At 40.5% G+C, this 16,321-nt stretch overlaps 1 protein-coding gene across 2 annotated transcripts in view; it reads left to right on the plus strand.

The window, feature by feature from the left end:
- The window catches only part of DNAJB9 (DnaJ heat shock protein family (Hsp40) member B9), a 244,903-nt gene that overhangs the window by 128,977 nt on the left and 99,605 nt on the right, over positions 1-16,321 (plus strand). The window lies entirely within an intron of this gene.

The following is a 16,321-nucleotide window of genomic DNA, read 5'->3' on the forward strand; positions in this document are numbered from 1 at the left end:
CATGCATGCAGGATCTAATTCCACGACCAGTGATCAAACCCGGGCCGCCTGCATTGGGAGGGCAGAGTCTTACCCACTGGACCACCAGGGAAGTCCCAAAACATTAGAGATATTTTTGATAACTGAGTTTTGCCTGCATGATATTTTCCAGTGTTTCACTGGGAAGGGGCTGCTTTCCTCATCGTTTTCTCCCCTGTTGGGATAGACCAATCCACAAATACATACCTATGCATTCGTTGGGCCATGGATATGCCTTTCTAGGGATAATTGCTGTTCATCATCACTGTGTGCTGGGGAAGGTGAGTCAGGGGGAAGGAAGATCTTCCATGTAGGCAGCAGCAAACCACCATCACAAGTAAGGTAAAGACTGCAAGGAATCCTATAGGCAGGATTCACTCTGAGGTTTCCCAGTTCACACAGCTAGTCTTAGGGTTATTTGACCTGCATATCCACACAGTTCTCCAAGAATACTTCACGGTGGGTATCTCTTAGTGAGTTATGGATGTCTCTTCTCTTTCCAGGTGAAAGCCACTACAGAGCAGTGAAAACTTAGGAGTTCCCTTTCAGGCTATCGTAGTCCTAAATGGTACCTGTGATTTGGAGAGGAGTCAGTAGTACTTAGTTTTTAGTGCTTTTTGGTGTGGCTGTGGCTTCTTAGCTTTTAGTACTTTTGATGTGACTGTGGCTTGTCTCCAATCTCCAGGAAGGCTTGCAATGAAATATGCGTATCCACATGGGTGGTCTGGTACAAAGTACAGCAATGGGAGCAGGGCCACCATTTTTAACTGGCTGTCAGGAGGGAGGCAATCTCATTAAATTAATTCATTTAGTATATGAATAACTGTTACTTAACTTCATCTGTGGACTTTCTCAAGTATCTTTACCTTAAGGTAAAGAAGCTTGAATGATGCATCGTATTTAGTGGGTAGTGAGTGCATCTTTATAGTTTTCTAATCATACCAAATAATGCACGTGCCTATTCCTTTTCCCACAAATCAGCCTTGCTTGGATGTAAAAATCCTCAAATTGATCCTTTCATAAAAGAAAGCTTTATACATATTATTTAGCGGCAAAGTCAAAGAGATGTACAGAGCATTTCAAAATCAACTTGGGTGATTATTATCTGTGGATGTCAGCCATAAGAGCAAAATTTTAGCCTCTTTAGGCATTGTTAAACTTACAAGAAACAGGCTTAGTTTTTGACCTCCCTTTCCATTTCTACAACAATCTCATACTATGAGAAAGCTTGGTTAGTAATGTAGTTTCTCTTTTCTTCAGTCCTAATGCATACCATGGTGGTAAGGGATGTTTGAAAACTTTAGTACATTTTCCAAAGTGACAAAAATTTGTCAGGAATATACTATTTTCAGGGCAGTGTGCAATGAATAAGACGTGATTCCTGTCCTCACAGAGCTTATTAGAGGTCCTCATGCCCGGATAGAAGGCAGGATGTGATAAAAGTTGTACAGGAGGTACAAATAGCCTCCCTAAGTTTACAGGAGAAGATTAATTCTGTTTGGCAAAGATGGAAAATATTTTGCAAGCGGATGGCATCTGGAGAATAGCTGTAATCTCAAAATGTAGAGATACTGGACAAGGGTGTTCCAGATAAAGGGAGGAGTATGAGCCAAAATACAAAGGCAGGAAGTCGGGAGGAGGTGGAAGGGTTTGAGTTGGCAGAGAGTTAGAGACCTTGTGTACTACTTTAGGTTTTTTTTTTTTTTTGGTGGTATGCGGGCCTCTCACTGTTGTGGCCTCTCCCGTTGCGGAGCACAGGCTCTGGATGCGCAGGCTCAGCGGCCATGGCTCACGGACCCAGCCGCTCCGTGGCACGCGGGACCCTCCCGGACCGGGGCACGAACCCACGGCCCCCCGCATCGGCAGGCGGACTCTCAACCACTGCACCACCAGGGAAGCCCTACTTTAGGTTTTGACTGAGAAGCACTCGGCACATGGCAACTCCTTTGTTATCCTTGGAAAAATAATTCAAGGTTGCTCTTTTTGCTACAGAACATATTTACAATTCAGTTGTTCATCTTCAACTGGTTTGATTTTAGGGGAAATAAAAACTCCTTTCATATTGACTAATAGGAAAATTTAGGAAATTGTTTCACATTTTGATATTTAAACACTATGTTTTAAAATCTCATGTTGTCCAATGAGTTTTAAATTTTCTATAGTTCTAGATTGTATCAGACCCTGCTAATGAATTTTAACAAGTAATTATTGAGTATCAACTATATTCCAGATGGCATTTTTGGTGCTGTAAATGAGACAAAGTCTTTGCTTTAATGAAGCTTACATTCTACTCAGGGAGACAGATATTAAACAAGTAAAAAGATAGGACTTCCCTGGTGGTCCAGTGGTTAAGACTCCACAGCTTCCACTGCAGGGGGTGTGGGTTCAGTCCCTGGTCCGGGAAAGTTCCCACATGCTGTGAGGCAGAAAAACAAAACAAAACAAAACAAACCCCCCACCCCCCAAATAAGTAAAAAAAAACAAACAAGAAACCTCATAGAGTGATCCATTCTCAGAGCTTTTGCTGTGACAACAAAGCAAAGAGCAGTAAATTCTCAGTAGCTTAAAAAAAAACATTTATTTCTCAGATCAGGGGTCAACTACAGTGACTCTGTTTCCTGCTGTGAGTGGGTTCTGGTCTGTCCATGTGTCTTTCATCCTAGGACCAAAGTTGAAGGGGCAGTGGCTGCCTCAGACAAGCTCTGCTCATCATGGGAAAAGGGTCTTAGGAGCATAAGCAGGCTGGTGAGACTTACCGTACCTCCTAATGCTCACTGTCACTCCCGACCACATTTCAGTGGCCAAAGCAAGTCTCAGGTCAATGGACTGGGGAAGTACACATCTCTCACGGAGGATACTGCGGGAAAGAGTGACTATTTGCTGCAAATAATCCAATCTACCTCAACAGATAAAGTGGACATGAGTAAGATCTTAGAAAGTAATGTGTATCATAAAGAAAATAAAATCAGGTAATGGGCTATGTTATCTGTGGAACAGCAAGATACTCTTAGATAAAGTGGCCAGAGAAGAGATGACTTTAGATGAAATCTAAATGATGAGCAAGAGCACGTCATGGAAAGAGTTGGAGAAAAGGGAATCCAGGCATAGGCAATAATAGGTGCAAAGGCCCTGGGGTGTAAATGAGCTTGGCTTGCTCAACGGTGAAAAGATGGGCAATATAGCTGAGGCGTGGTGACTAATGGTGAGTAGACAGGAGTTTGGCATGGTAGACAGGAGTCAGATCAAACAGGAACTTGTAGCTCAGTTGGGAGTTTGGGGTTCATGCTTAGTGCAATGGGAGAACATTAGACTTTCAAGGCAGAATAGTGACAATCTAATCTATATTTAAAACAATCTTTCTTGCTGCTGTGTGGATTAAGGATTATGGGAGTGAGGGTGGGCAAGGGTGGAAGCAGGCAAATGAATTAGGGAACTTTTGGAGAAGCCCAGGAGAGAGACAGCGGTAATTGGCAATAAGGCAATGGAAAAGAAACGGGGAGAAATCTAAAACGGAACATATTTTGGAAGTATAATTGAAGTAGGGTTCATTAACCTTTCTGTTAAAAGAGACCGTGTGCTTTGAATAGTCCAAGCAAACACACATTGTGGTGGAGGGGAAAGAGCTTGGGACTTGGGGTCAGGAGATCATTCTTTATCCAGGCTTTGCTTCTTAAGTTGCCCTTGACTGAGGGCAACTTCTTAACTATTCTGAACCTTAATGTCCATAATTCCAATAAACAAATGAATGGCTGAATGATTGAATAACTAAATAGATAGGGAATGATACCAAAGTTGTAATTTTTCAGAAGATTAAATGTGAAAGAAATTCATGTAAAATACAAATAGTTTGCATGGGTAAGGCTTAAATTTCTTAAGTATGGTCATTTGTTGGCATTCTCAAAAAAATGTTCAACATATAGGCAGCCCCACAAGTTGTGTATTCTGGAAGATGATATAGTGGTGGTGGTACTAATTCACCTGCACTCTTACATAAAATGTTAATGTTGTTTCTCCCAATCTCCAAGTGAGTGTGATCACCGGGAAATGCAGGAACTGCTGACGCTAGAAGTTTTTCTAAGCATGGATTTATGATATACATTCCTGGGAGTCACTCTCTCATGGGCTGACCTATATGCTGCTGCCAGGGGTAAGGGATAGTGCACCATAAGCCTTATCAGTTAATATAGCAGTTTTGCTTGTAATGGAGTGATTAAGCCATTTTTTGGCGAAAACACCTTAACATCAAATTGAGCTGTCAGGGATTTGCTGGTAATGTAGCAATTTTTCAGACAAGGTCCTTGTATTTTCTGATAACATCACTGTGTTATATCTAATTAATACTACTGTTATTTGAGTGGTATTTCTGAGATGTGAACTTCGACTACTTCAGAAGTCCAGGATTGGAGAGAGAGTTGATATTTTCTCAAGTATCTGCGTTTGTTTCTCTGTTTTTTCCTCCTTTCCTAAACTGGTCTTCATAGCCCTACTACTGCTGCTCTTTATGATAAAAAGCACAAGCAATACCACCATGTAAACTTAAAACTATTTCCAGTTGGTGCTTTTAATAAAGAATCAGCTAATTATAGTTATCTATACACCTTTGCAGCTTAGAGGGTGTACAGTTAACTGAGTAACCTTAACATAAATATATGTATGTGTTAGTCAAGCTCCAGAACAACAAAAAAAAACGTAAGGCAGTTGGTTCACAGGCCCACTCACAGAGGATGAGCAGTTTTAAGGAAATAAATGAGGGATGTTGAAGCACCCAGAAAATAGCGACGAGGGCTGCCATTCGAGGCCCTAGGCTTGAAGAGAAATAGTATTATTTGAGCCTAGTGAGAGTTGGAGCTTTGGAGAAGGGATCAATTAATATTAATTGTAGTCCTGGAGGAATGTAACTTGAAGAAATATAGTCCAAAGCATAGAGTATAAGGGGAAAAAAATTGTGACATCTCTCTCCTTCCAACCTCTGGTTTCCTTCTGATGATGCCCACTGGCTGAGCCCTACCTAAGCTCGGCCACAAAGAAGTTCAGGTGCCCTGGACCATTAGACCAGTGACAGAGCAGGGAGAAGAAGAGCTAAGAACAAATTTGTGGGACTAAATGAACAATAACCACATCATTTCTAATTCTCAGCTGTACTACTGTATCCTGAAATGTGCTCCAGTTATCTGAGGGGGTTTAAAATTTTTTCTAAACAATGTTTAAGGTCATCTTGTAGGTTCGTGTCAAAAAGGCTAACAATAGCATTGCAACTCTAAGTCTGGAAATCGCTGGGTCATGAAGAATAGTCCATGCATGCACTTTTGGCTCTGCTGCTGAGCATGATGAAGAGGGGGCTGGGACTTGGGGGTTCTGGCTACACCACCAAATAAGCAACTCTCCGTGACTCTTCCTCATGTAATATTAGGAAGATTCTTTATTGTTCTAACCTGTGAAGATCATTGTAATCACTACTGAATCAAAGATAACTTCTGTAATATATACTTAGGAAAGGCAAATGCACAGCCAAAAATTTATGTAATAATGAAAGGTATGTATATGTGATTTTAGTTTTATCCCTGCTTGCGATTATCCATACTATCACAGCAAGGTTAGTTGGAAGTTGACATAAACACAGATGTCTTTTGTACAAACAGTCTACTATAGCTTTGTAATATGAAATTAAATGCAAATATTTGGAACGAATGAAAATCTGAAGCATGAGAGATTGCTGGAATTCCAATACTGCAGAGATGGCTGTGTTTTTATGCTTCGCTTATAACACATGCTTGCAAATAAGCTCCACGGAAGGTCAAAGATACCAACGGTAAAGCCATTGACTGTTTTCCATGTGGTCTATACTCTCAAACCAGATTTGAGTCTTGTCTCTTGCTTTTCATGGGGAAAGGATTTATTTTCCTCCTAGATAGCACTTCTCTTTATTTGTTTCTTTCCATATTCAGCTTTCTTCTTCCTCTTTCAAATTCTATATTTTTGTCTTATTCTCATGCTTTTTTCCTAAAAGCAGCCATAGTTTGGCATATAGTAGAGGTTGAGAGGTTCTTAGGAGCTGTCAAAGTACAGTGGAAGAAAGCAAGGGGAATCAAAGTGTTTGCTGATACCGAAAGTTATGGGAGTTGCCTATTAAGAGAGAAGTTGTCTTTAAGGTATAAAGAGGCATGTCTGGTGTGTCTCTTTGTTCTCAGAATTATAGGGAATAAAGTATATATTTATTAATCACTAAGAGTCAGGCTTAGATGACCTTCCTTCTACTCCCCCCAAACCACTTCTCTTCCTGTAGCATCTCAATAGGTGGCACCCAAATGAATAATATAGAATTGTAGGAGCCATTCTCCCTAAGTCATCACACCCAATCGACCATGACATCTGGCAGAATTCTGTTGATTGCATTTCCCAAGTATCTCCTGATGTATTGTTCATTCATAGTGCTGTTCATTCACTCAACAAGTATTTAAGCATCAAGCACTGTGCTAGATTCTGGATCCAAAGATGAATAAGTCATCATGGTCTTGACCTCACAGTGCTGATAATGTAGTGCGAAAGAAAGATAAATACATACACAAATGCACATTTATAACTTGCTATATCATAAGGTGTTATGTTAGAGAATAAGGGAGGAAGGATCTAATTTAAAAAGGGTAGTTAGTTGAGACCTCCCTGAGAAGGTGATATTCAAGAGGAGGCATGGAAAGTGAGAAAGATCCAGACATTCAAGAATTGGTGTATAGGAGGGTGGCTAAGGTGGTGGTAGAGAGCTGTGTGAAGGTTATGAAGAGAGAAAAAACATAATTTGAAGAGTTGACTGGAAATCAGTGGTTAAAGATGAAGTGCTATAGGTTGAATGTTTGTGTTCCACAGAATTCATGTGTTGAAATCCTAACCCCCAATGTGCTGGTATTTGGAAGTGAGGTTTTGGGGAGATGATTAGTTCTCATGAATGGGATTAGTGCCCTTATAGAAGAAACCTCAGAGAGCTCCCTTGCTGCTTCTGCCATGTGAGGACACAGTGAAAAGATGACAATCTGTGAACCAGGAAGTGGGCTCTCACTAGACTTAAGTCTGCCAGCACCTTGATTTTTAAACTTCCCATCCTCCAGAACTGTGAGAAATAAATTTCTGTTGTTTATAAGCCATCCAGTCTAGGAGTTCTGTTATAGCAGCCTGAATGGATTACAACAGAAAGGCTCAGGGAGTAGTAGACCCAGGCAGGATTAGGAGTTAGCATTTTATTTTCATTGCAGTGGGAAGTCGTTGAAAATTGGGGAGTGACATGATCAGCTTCACATTTCAAAAAGATACTTCTGGTTATTTGGTAGAGAGTGGATTTGACGGCATCAAGAGTGAGGGCAGAGAAATCCAGTTCAGAGCTAACACACTGTCAAGGTGATAGATGACAGTAACATAATAATTTTGGAAGCAGTAAAGAAGGAACTAAGTAGCTTTGATATGGTAGACTCTGTGCTGTGCCACCTAGATGCCCCCTTCAGGACTGAGACACTCATTCTCCCAGTGCTAGGAGTGTTGGCCACTAACAGCTTAGAGCTTAGTCCATCTCCAGGACTTGTCCTTTGCCCAACAGAAGTGCCTTATTCAAGATCATGCCTCTGGGTTAGCCCACACATCCTGTAACTGGTCAGTGAAGGGGGCGGGGGGAGGCAGAATAAGGTCCTTGCTTTAAATTGGGACAACTCTGAAAGGCCATTCTAGCTTCAGAGTTTTCTGTGGAATTATCTGAGGCCTCTGATGTGGCTGCATTTCAGTTCAACCTCTCCTTTTGCCCATTCTGCTTCCCTATTCTCCTACAAATTTGTCCTGAGTCATCCCCAGTTGACTTCTTGCATGCAAATCCTCTCTGAGTCTATTTCCAACCTGAACCAAGAAAATCAGAGACAAATTTTGAAGGCAGAATTAGTGAGATTTATGAACAGAGCAGAGAGGAGTGAATATGGGGGACAAAATAAGAAAAAAATAGAAGAATCTGTTATATCTCCAAGGTTTCTGACCTCCATGTCTAGGAGAATGTGCCTCTTATTGAGCTTGGAAAGACCGAAGATCATTAGCAGGGTTTTGAATATGTTTTGCTTTAGAAGACGCCACGACTTGCCTGCTCAGGCAGGAAATGTCAAGTATGTCGTTAATACAGGAGTTGTTTCCTTCCTCAGATCACCACTGCAACCTCCCTTATCCTGGCCATCCTCTCTCATCTGGAGTTCTGTAATAGCTCCTAACTTGGCTTCCCAGTTGTAATCATGTTCCTCTTAAATCCTTTTTACATTCCTTGTTTCAAGAAATATTATAAAACTTAATAACTTAAGTTTCATACTTAAAATGCTTTCATGATTTCCCATTGTCCTGATACAAAGTCAAGATCTCTTAATCCAATTTGTAAGATCTGCCACCTGGACCTGTTCCAGATTGTCGGCCTCATCTCTTTTCCCTACCCTCTTTCATATGTATCACTATGAATTTTTTTTTGCCTTAATACACCATGTTTTATCTTATCTCAGGAACTTTGCACATGTGCCCAAACAGTGCACACTGGTAGAATGTCCTCTGACTGAGACATTCGTATCACTCCACACTCTCCTTTCAAAGGGCTAACTCCTAATCATTTTTTGGCTTACATGTTAGCTCCTCAAGGAGGACTCTGTCCTAGAAGACCCCCTGTGACATATTTCAGGGCTCACTATACTGTGCTAATCATAACCCTCATTCTACATTTGTAGAAGGTAATTTATTTCTACATTCAGGGAAAGAAAAGTCTGGCTAAACACATACAATTCTATTTAAATTTTTTCCATAGAGCCCTGTGTCCCTTCTCTTGCTCTCCTTTTATCATGAAATAAAAAAGGACTCAAAACTACTGACAACCCTCTAACCTTGGGGTGTAGGTTTCTATTAAAATTGGCTTCCAGGTCAGATAAAACTTAATGAACTTGTCTCTTTACAACTCACTGATCTCTCCTCCAGTATCCCACCTTGGCCACAGACATGGTAGAACCAGGAATCCGAATAACAGATTCCCCTCCTTGCCCAACTAAGGCAGCCTAGGAGGAAGGGGAGTTTCCAGCATGTGCTTTCTTTGATCTTCTTTGCTCAACTTTGCATGAATACCTCATCCTGCCTACAAGTTTCTCAAAGCTGTCCCTACTTATGTTTTTAAGGCACACCACCTCTTCTGTATAAGGCTCTCTAAGTTATAATGCACTACATCAATTTATTCTTTACCATTAATTAGAAGTTTCTTCATCAGAGGCAACCCTGATCTGACATTTAATCTCTGAAATGCTGAGAGGGTGAGGATGAGGGCAGAGGATCAGTGATTCTGGCTATTGTGGTTTGCACTTGAGCCTGGATTTCAACCTCAGTTCCTTTATGGATTTATTAAAGGTCTCCAGGGCTCTCTCTAGAGGAAACAGATGAGTGGCTAAGGGCTTAACATTCACAGTGTTGACTTCAAGCATTGAAAATGCCATGGCTGCATATTGCAATATTGAAACTTGCTCTTGATATCCACCTCCTGGATGGCTGCATTCATTAGAGACATAGTGGACACAGATCATATCTAGACCCTGTTTCCCAAACACTAGGGTCCAATCAGAATGGGTTTTGTAGATGCTAGACAGCAAGATAGCCTTTTATATATTCATTTAATGGTGATTTCTGGCTGGCAGTCACCAAATACTCCACTTCACCGGTGATTTTCTGAAGGCTCTCCTTTTGAGATCTGGAGGACAATATCATCTTGGACTTCTTTGGCTGAGAGGTAGACAGATTAGCCATCCATTCTTGAGTTAAACACACTGATTGCCTGGTCATGAGCAAAGTGGCCAGCCTGGTTAGCCAGATCCACACACAAAGACTTTTTTCATGACCTCAGATCTCATCCACAGTGGTGGATTCTTATAGACTGTGGCCTAGTTAGTGCCTCTTCCTCAACGGTGACATTGTCAGGAAGCTTGTAGCAAAAGTCTATAAAACTATCAGAAGTTCTTATCATTAGGGTGCAAAGCATGGAAGAAAATGGACAGAGACATTATATGGCCAATCTGTAGAATTCACTGGGTTCTCAGGGAACACTCAGGTCAACGGCAGCCTGCCCAGATTGTCTTCCCCTGTCCAGCCAATTTCCTGTGGGCAGGGACAACGTCTGAGTTATCACTGCTGTATTAGCAGGGTGTCTGCCTAAAGAAGTCAATAAAAGTTCATGCCACCAATGGATGTCTAATCTGCAGACTTCAACTGGAGGCATTGTCATTAGTGCTTCATTTGGGTCTGCTTTTGAGACTGGGCAATTTGTCTTATCTGTTCTTTCTTGCTCCCTTGAAGTCCTGCCCTTTCTACTCAGCTCTCTGCACCATCAGGGAGAGCCTTGGTCTGGATTCCTGTGGCCATGGTGCTTGCTCCCTTTGGGGTCTAGACTGAAGCCTTTGGGAGTGCTGTCCCCTCTCTCTCACTACACATTGTTATAGCTGTTGTGTTTGTCAGCTTGGGCTGCCACAACAAAATGCCATAGACTAGGTAGCTTAAACAACAGCATTTTTTCCCCCCTCAGAGTTCTGAAGGCTGGGAAGTCCAAGATCAAGGTTCTGGCAGGATTCAATTTCTGGCAAACACTCTCTTTCAGGCTTGCAGACTTCTTGCTGTATTCTCACACAGCAGAAAGAGAGAGAGAGTGAGAAAGCAAGAGAGAGAGAGAGGTATCCGTCTTCTTTTCCTAAGGTCCCACCCTTATGACCTCATTTAACCTTAATTGCCCCCTGAAGATTTTATGTCCAGATACATTACATTGGGAGTTAGGGCCTCAACGTATGAAATTTGAAGGGACACAATTCAGTCCATAGTAGCTATTTAAAATATTCTACCTTCTGCAAAGATTATCAGCCACATGAAGGCAAGGATACTACCTTTGTATTTGGCAGTATCTTGCAGGGTCCTGACAGACAGTGAGAGCAAAGGAAACCTTGAATCCTTGAAAAGACTGGACATTTCTAGTTGACTAACTGAATTTTCCTTGGGGGAAAATCCTTGACCACTTTAGGCCTAAATTTTTCCATCAGAAAAATGAGAGGTTGAATTCTGATCACTAAGATTTGACCTTAACCTTAGAATCTATAATTTTCCTTGCCTGAGGGAAATCATTTTAGCTTGCTTGGTAGAGCTTTTAATGCCCTTCTAAGGACTTTATCATTAGTCAGCAAGGATCTACTAAATTATGTTTAAGGGGCTGTTTGGGATGCCAAAGAAGAGTTTAGTAAAAGGCATTTAACATCTCACTTCCTACATCTTCCTCGTTTTTGTCTAAGAAGTTCATAGAGAATGCCAGCTCTCTTTGTTTTAGATTCTGCTACTAAAGTAACTTAATACTATTTCATAATACTATTTTCATCTATTACTGAGTAATGTGAAATTTCTAACCCAGCTATGCTGATAACCATATTTGAAAAGTCACTTTTATTCTTCACATATGTAGAATGTCAGATATGTTTCTCTCCAATAGTTTTTTTTTTTTTTTTTTTTTTTTGCGGTACGCGGGCCTCTCACTGTTGTGGCCTCTCCCCCTATGGAGCACAGGCTCCGGACGCGCAGGCTCAGGCCATGGCTCATGGGCCCAGCCTCTCCGCGGCATGTGGGATCTTCCCGGACCGGGCCACGAACCCGTGTCCCCTGCATCGGCAGGCGGACTCTCAACCACTGTGCCACCGGGGAAGCCCGCAATAGTTTTTTTTTTTTTATGGATATTTTCAATATAAATTTCCACTGTGTGTCTTATCATGAGTTTCGTGCTTTTAGGCATTCCTGACTGTTGTAGTTACTCTATTTGGATGATGGTTTTACATGTCGGTATAACTTCTACTCTGAATGGTCTCTGAGTAGGTGAGTCCAAGACACACAGATTCAATATGACCTTCTCTCTCCATCTTTGGATTTAGCATGATCCTATACCTGACAATCTGAAAGTGAAATCCTCTTCCAAATTTGATTAGCTGGCTATTGTTTTTGGAGAAGTAGAACTTGTTCTGTTTATTTCCCCCCCCACCCATTAATGACATGATTTTGATAATGAGGACATAACTTCCAACTTCCCAAAGCTTGTGCAGTAGACTGGAAACATATAGTAAATCCTAGTACTAGTAAGCTACTAGTACTAGTAATAGAATCTCATTCCCTTCATCTGCTATCTTATATAGAGAGACACTGGGATGAATAGGATGACTTCTAAAATGACCTGTGAAATCTCTGCTAGTCTATGGCTCAAGATAAAGTAAAAAAGGTATATATACAGATTTATTACACTTTTTCTCTTCAAGGTACTACCCTATATTTATGCATTTATTATGGATCCCTTCATGCATCTCTGTTTTTTTTTTTTTTTTCAGTGACTGCTCAATACTTGCTTTTGAAATTATTCTCCTTTCCTTTCCCTACTTCAAAAAAATCTCCATTTTGTACATGGAAGTTTTTTTTTAAAAGGCTATTTCTTTGGTTATCTTAATGATTATATCTATATATAAATGTCTCAAGATGAACATTCTGGATCATGTCCTAATAGGAACAGGTTCTTTTCTTCTTGCGAATAGGAACTATACAAGTTTATGTACTTTTGGATTTATAAAGCAAATTTTCTGACACACTATTACAGTTCAACAGCAGTTATATAGGTATGGAATATGAGGACTATGCTGGGAAGAAGCCAGATGCTATTTAAGAACAGATAGGAAGGATGTAAATAAAACAATTAGCAGTGGGATGAGTTTTCCATGTACACCATGAGTGAGCAACAGTGGAACCCAAGAATATTCCTATCACTCAGGTGGTGGTGCTTCTTTGGGTTGAAAAATGCATTCTGTTGTACGGGCTTCATTAGCATCACAGTCTTGAGCTCCTGTCATAACACCTACATGAGGCTGAGTATTGCTGTTGGCCTCAGCATCCGCCGTGCATGCATCACTGATCAGAGCCAAGCTTTCATTGCCTTTGAATTCCTGCTCATCAGTTCAGCTTGGGAAGGGAGGCATTGTGCACAGAGGCAAAGAGAGAAAACAGTGTTTGGAAGAAATGCTGGATCAAAAGTCCTGTCATCTTTTGTCTTCACGGAGCATGAATGACAAGGGCAGGCTCACCGTGGGGTTACCTGATTTTCCCCATCCATGAGTAAGCTGGCATGCTCTCCTAGAGATAAATTGTGCTTCTTCTGCAGAGCCTGACCTATCACTGTGCCGTCGGCGATGACACCAATTAGTGTCAATTTTAATGATGGCTCTTGAGACCCAAAGGGGACCTGTATGTTGGCTACTGAAATATGAGTTTGGTTTTCTATTCAAATGATAAGAGAAATGAACATTCTTCTTGAGTCTGCAGATGTGGGTGGAGAATGAATCAGCCATTTGACTACCATAAACAATATTTTTGTCCAAGCGTGGTTAATACTTATTCCTTGGGGTAGTGTTATGGGCTTGTAGACTTCTGTGGTCTGTATGTGCATATGAGATAAGAATGACCCCCAAGTGCATTCCCTAGCTTTTTGGTGCAAACGATGGCATACACCTTGAATACGTTTCCAGGAGTGGTACTGGATTGTGCTGAGCAGTTAACTCCTTTTAGACAGATCACTTGCATTTCCAAATTATCTAGACAGAGTCTACATGCAGTCTGTAGCTATTTGAAAGAGGCTTTGCACTTGTGTGCCTCCTTTAAAACGTGATTCTAAATGACATTTAGCTGATGTGTTCTTAATATGGTCTAATCTATTTGATGAGGTCCTTGCCCTGGACACGTTTCTTTCATGTCTTCCTTCCTTTAATTATCCTTCTGCTTAGGGAAGGAACCGAACTGCCCATGTGGAAAAAAATGCAGAGCATTATCTCTATCGAGCACAAATTTCATGTCAAGGCTGATAATCCAGGAGCACAGAAATGGTTACAATTATAGCCTAACACAGAAAAACACTTTTTAGAGCAGAGATTCAATACTGGGGATGAGAACTAGTTCAAGCAATGAAGTAACTTTACCCTTGCAAGTCAAGTTGACATAGAAAACTGAGTAGGCATTAACCGCCCCCCCCCCCAAAAAAAACAACCCATGAGTTTTTCTTCTAGCATAAAAAAGAATTTAAGGTTGTTATTTTCTGGGGGAAGGGGAGCTACCACTTTTTTATCTGCCAAATTCAGGGTGATCATTACCACACATTTCTCTCTCTTTATGGTAATATCATATAGTACCGACAGCATGGTCCGCTCTTTCATTGTAGAAACAGAATAGATGGTTGTTTAAAGATTGAGTCCGTTCAGACTTAAAAAGGAGTCGGGTAACATTTCCATTTTATCATATGATGTATTAGTCTCCCTTTCCGAACATTATGGCAGATTGTAGAAGGGCTTGTTGGGCTGTCTTGGCATGACAGGCTTCCTCTGTTTTACTGCTGGCATTGGTGAGTGTGACGTGCTTCTCAGGAATTCTGAGGTCTGCTGAGGAGTGTAACTTGGGTCTTAGCATAGAATTTTAAGTCTCAAACTAAGAAACTTTAAGAAATCTACACTACCAAAGTTTTCTTTCAATATAAAAATGAAGTTAAGTATTTATCAGCAATTTGAAGCAAATACCAAAAGCTATGTTGAGGAACCACATACCATTACAGGGAAAAACGGAAAGAACATAATGAATGCTCATTTTCAAGTTAACTTAAAAATAAACTGAGATGATCTCATATGTTTGTTTTATATGTATACTTTTATGTTTATATATATAAAACATATAGACATATTATTCACAGTTGTGTTTTAAATAATATCTATATAACTCTGGTAATAGTACCGTTTAGTTCTCATAGGAGTTAGGAGTTAACTCACATAAGAAGATGGAAGAAGATGGAAGAAGTGAACTCATGCAAGAAGATGGCCGTGGCAGGCAGACTGCTGTTGGGGGCAGCTGAGACCTCCTCTTTGGGTTCTCCCAGGAATGAGCAGAGCAGTCAAACCACTGTGTGGGGTGAAAATCATACCATCCAAACTTTGCACACACAAAGGAAATGTGACCTTGTTTTGCGGTCAGAAGCTGATGATAAGCAAGTCCTTATTTTGTGGTTAGAGGCTATATTCGGACTAAATGAAATAATGTATGTGAAATGCTTGTTTTGGCTTCACATTCAAGATGGCTAATTGAGCACATGTATTCATCTCCTTTTCCTTTCAAGACTCAAATAAAATGTTAAAGACTAAGAAATGGAGTTTACTTAGTGGTGAAGAGGGGAGCAACAGCTGAGAGGATATTTCACTCCTTCTCTGGAGGATGAAGTAGATAGGAGCATGCTGGTGCATCCAGCAGAGTTGGGGTAGAGGCCAGAATAAGTCAGGCAGAACCCCTCAAAAGACCCCAGACCTTAGTGGGCTAGTATAGAGGGTGGGAATGGGAAAGTATGCAAATAATAAGCATAAGGGAATGAAAGGTGTGCCCACTGGAACAAAAATACTTTGGTTTCCCACTTCCCTTTCTTTTGCCCTTTCCTGTTCTCTGGCAGGCAGACTGTGGACGACTCAATATTTAACCCTTGACAAGAAAATCCAGAAGATTCTTTTCCACAGAAATTAAACAAACTGCCTGGGAAGAATTTGGGCTGCTATTCTGGCATTTGGGTTCTCTTCCTATTACAGCCTGGTTCCTTGCCCTTTACCCTAAAGTGAAGTCTATCGGATGACAAGTCCTCTCTACTACAGGGCTCCTGGTCAAATTTCCTATTTAGAAGAGACCTAGTAAGGGAAAAAAGACATATATATATATATATACATAACAGCAGGAAAATATCAGAGAAGAAAAAGATCTAATTCAGAGGATAAAATATAGCTTAAAACAAATACAAACAATAAATTCCAAACTTCCAATTTGTATATTCAGAAAGAATAATATATAAGGACTGATAAAACCAGGTCAACATCTCATGAAAACAAGAACAAGAAAGAACTCTTGAAATTAATGCAAAACTAACAAGAACATAGTAAATAAGTCAGAAATTAAAGTCAGAGTCAAGTAGAAAATTTCCCAGAGTAGAAAGAGACAGATGTAGAATGTATGAGAGAGACAGAGAGAGACTGTAGAAAGGTCAGCATAACATCCACTTAATAAGAATTTCAGATACAGAAAAGATAAAATGAGGAATCTGTCAAACCATTAATAGGAAAAATAAATGGCCCAGTCTTTTAAAAAAAATACTTACCTTATTTTATTTTTTTAACAGTGTTTTTCTCAAAGTTTTTTTTTTAAATTGAAGTATAGTTGATTTACGTTTCAGATATACAGCAAAGTG

This window comes from Monodon monoceros, unplaced genomic scaffold (genome assembly GCF_005190385.1).
Source record: "Monodon monoceros isolate NGI ecotype Baffin Bay Population unplaced genomic scaffold, NGI_Narwhal_1 Super_Scaffold_2, whole genome shotgun sequence".
NCBI lineage: Eukaryota > Metazoa > Chordata > Mammalia > Artiodactyla > Monodontidae > Monodon > Monodon monoceros.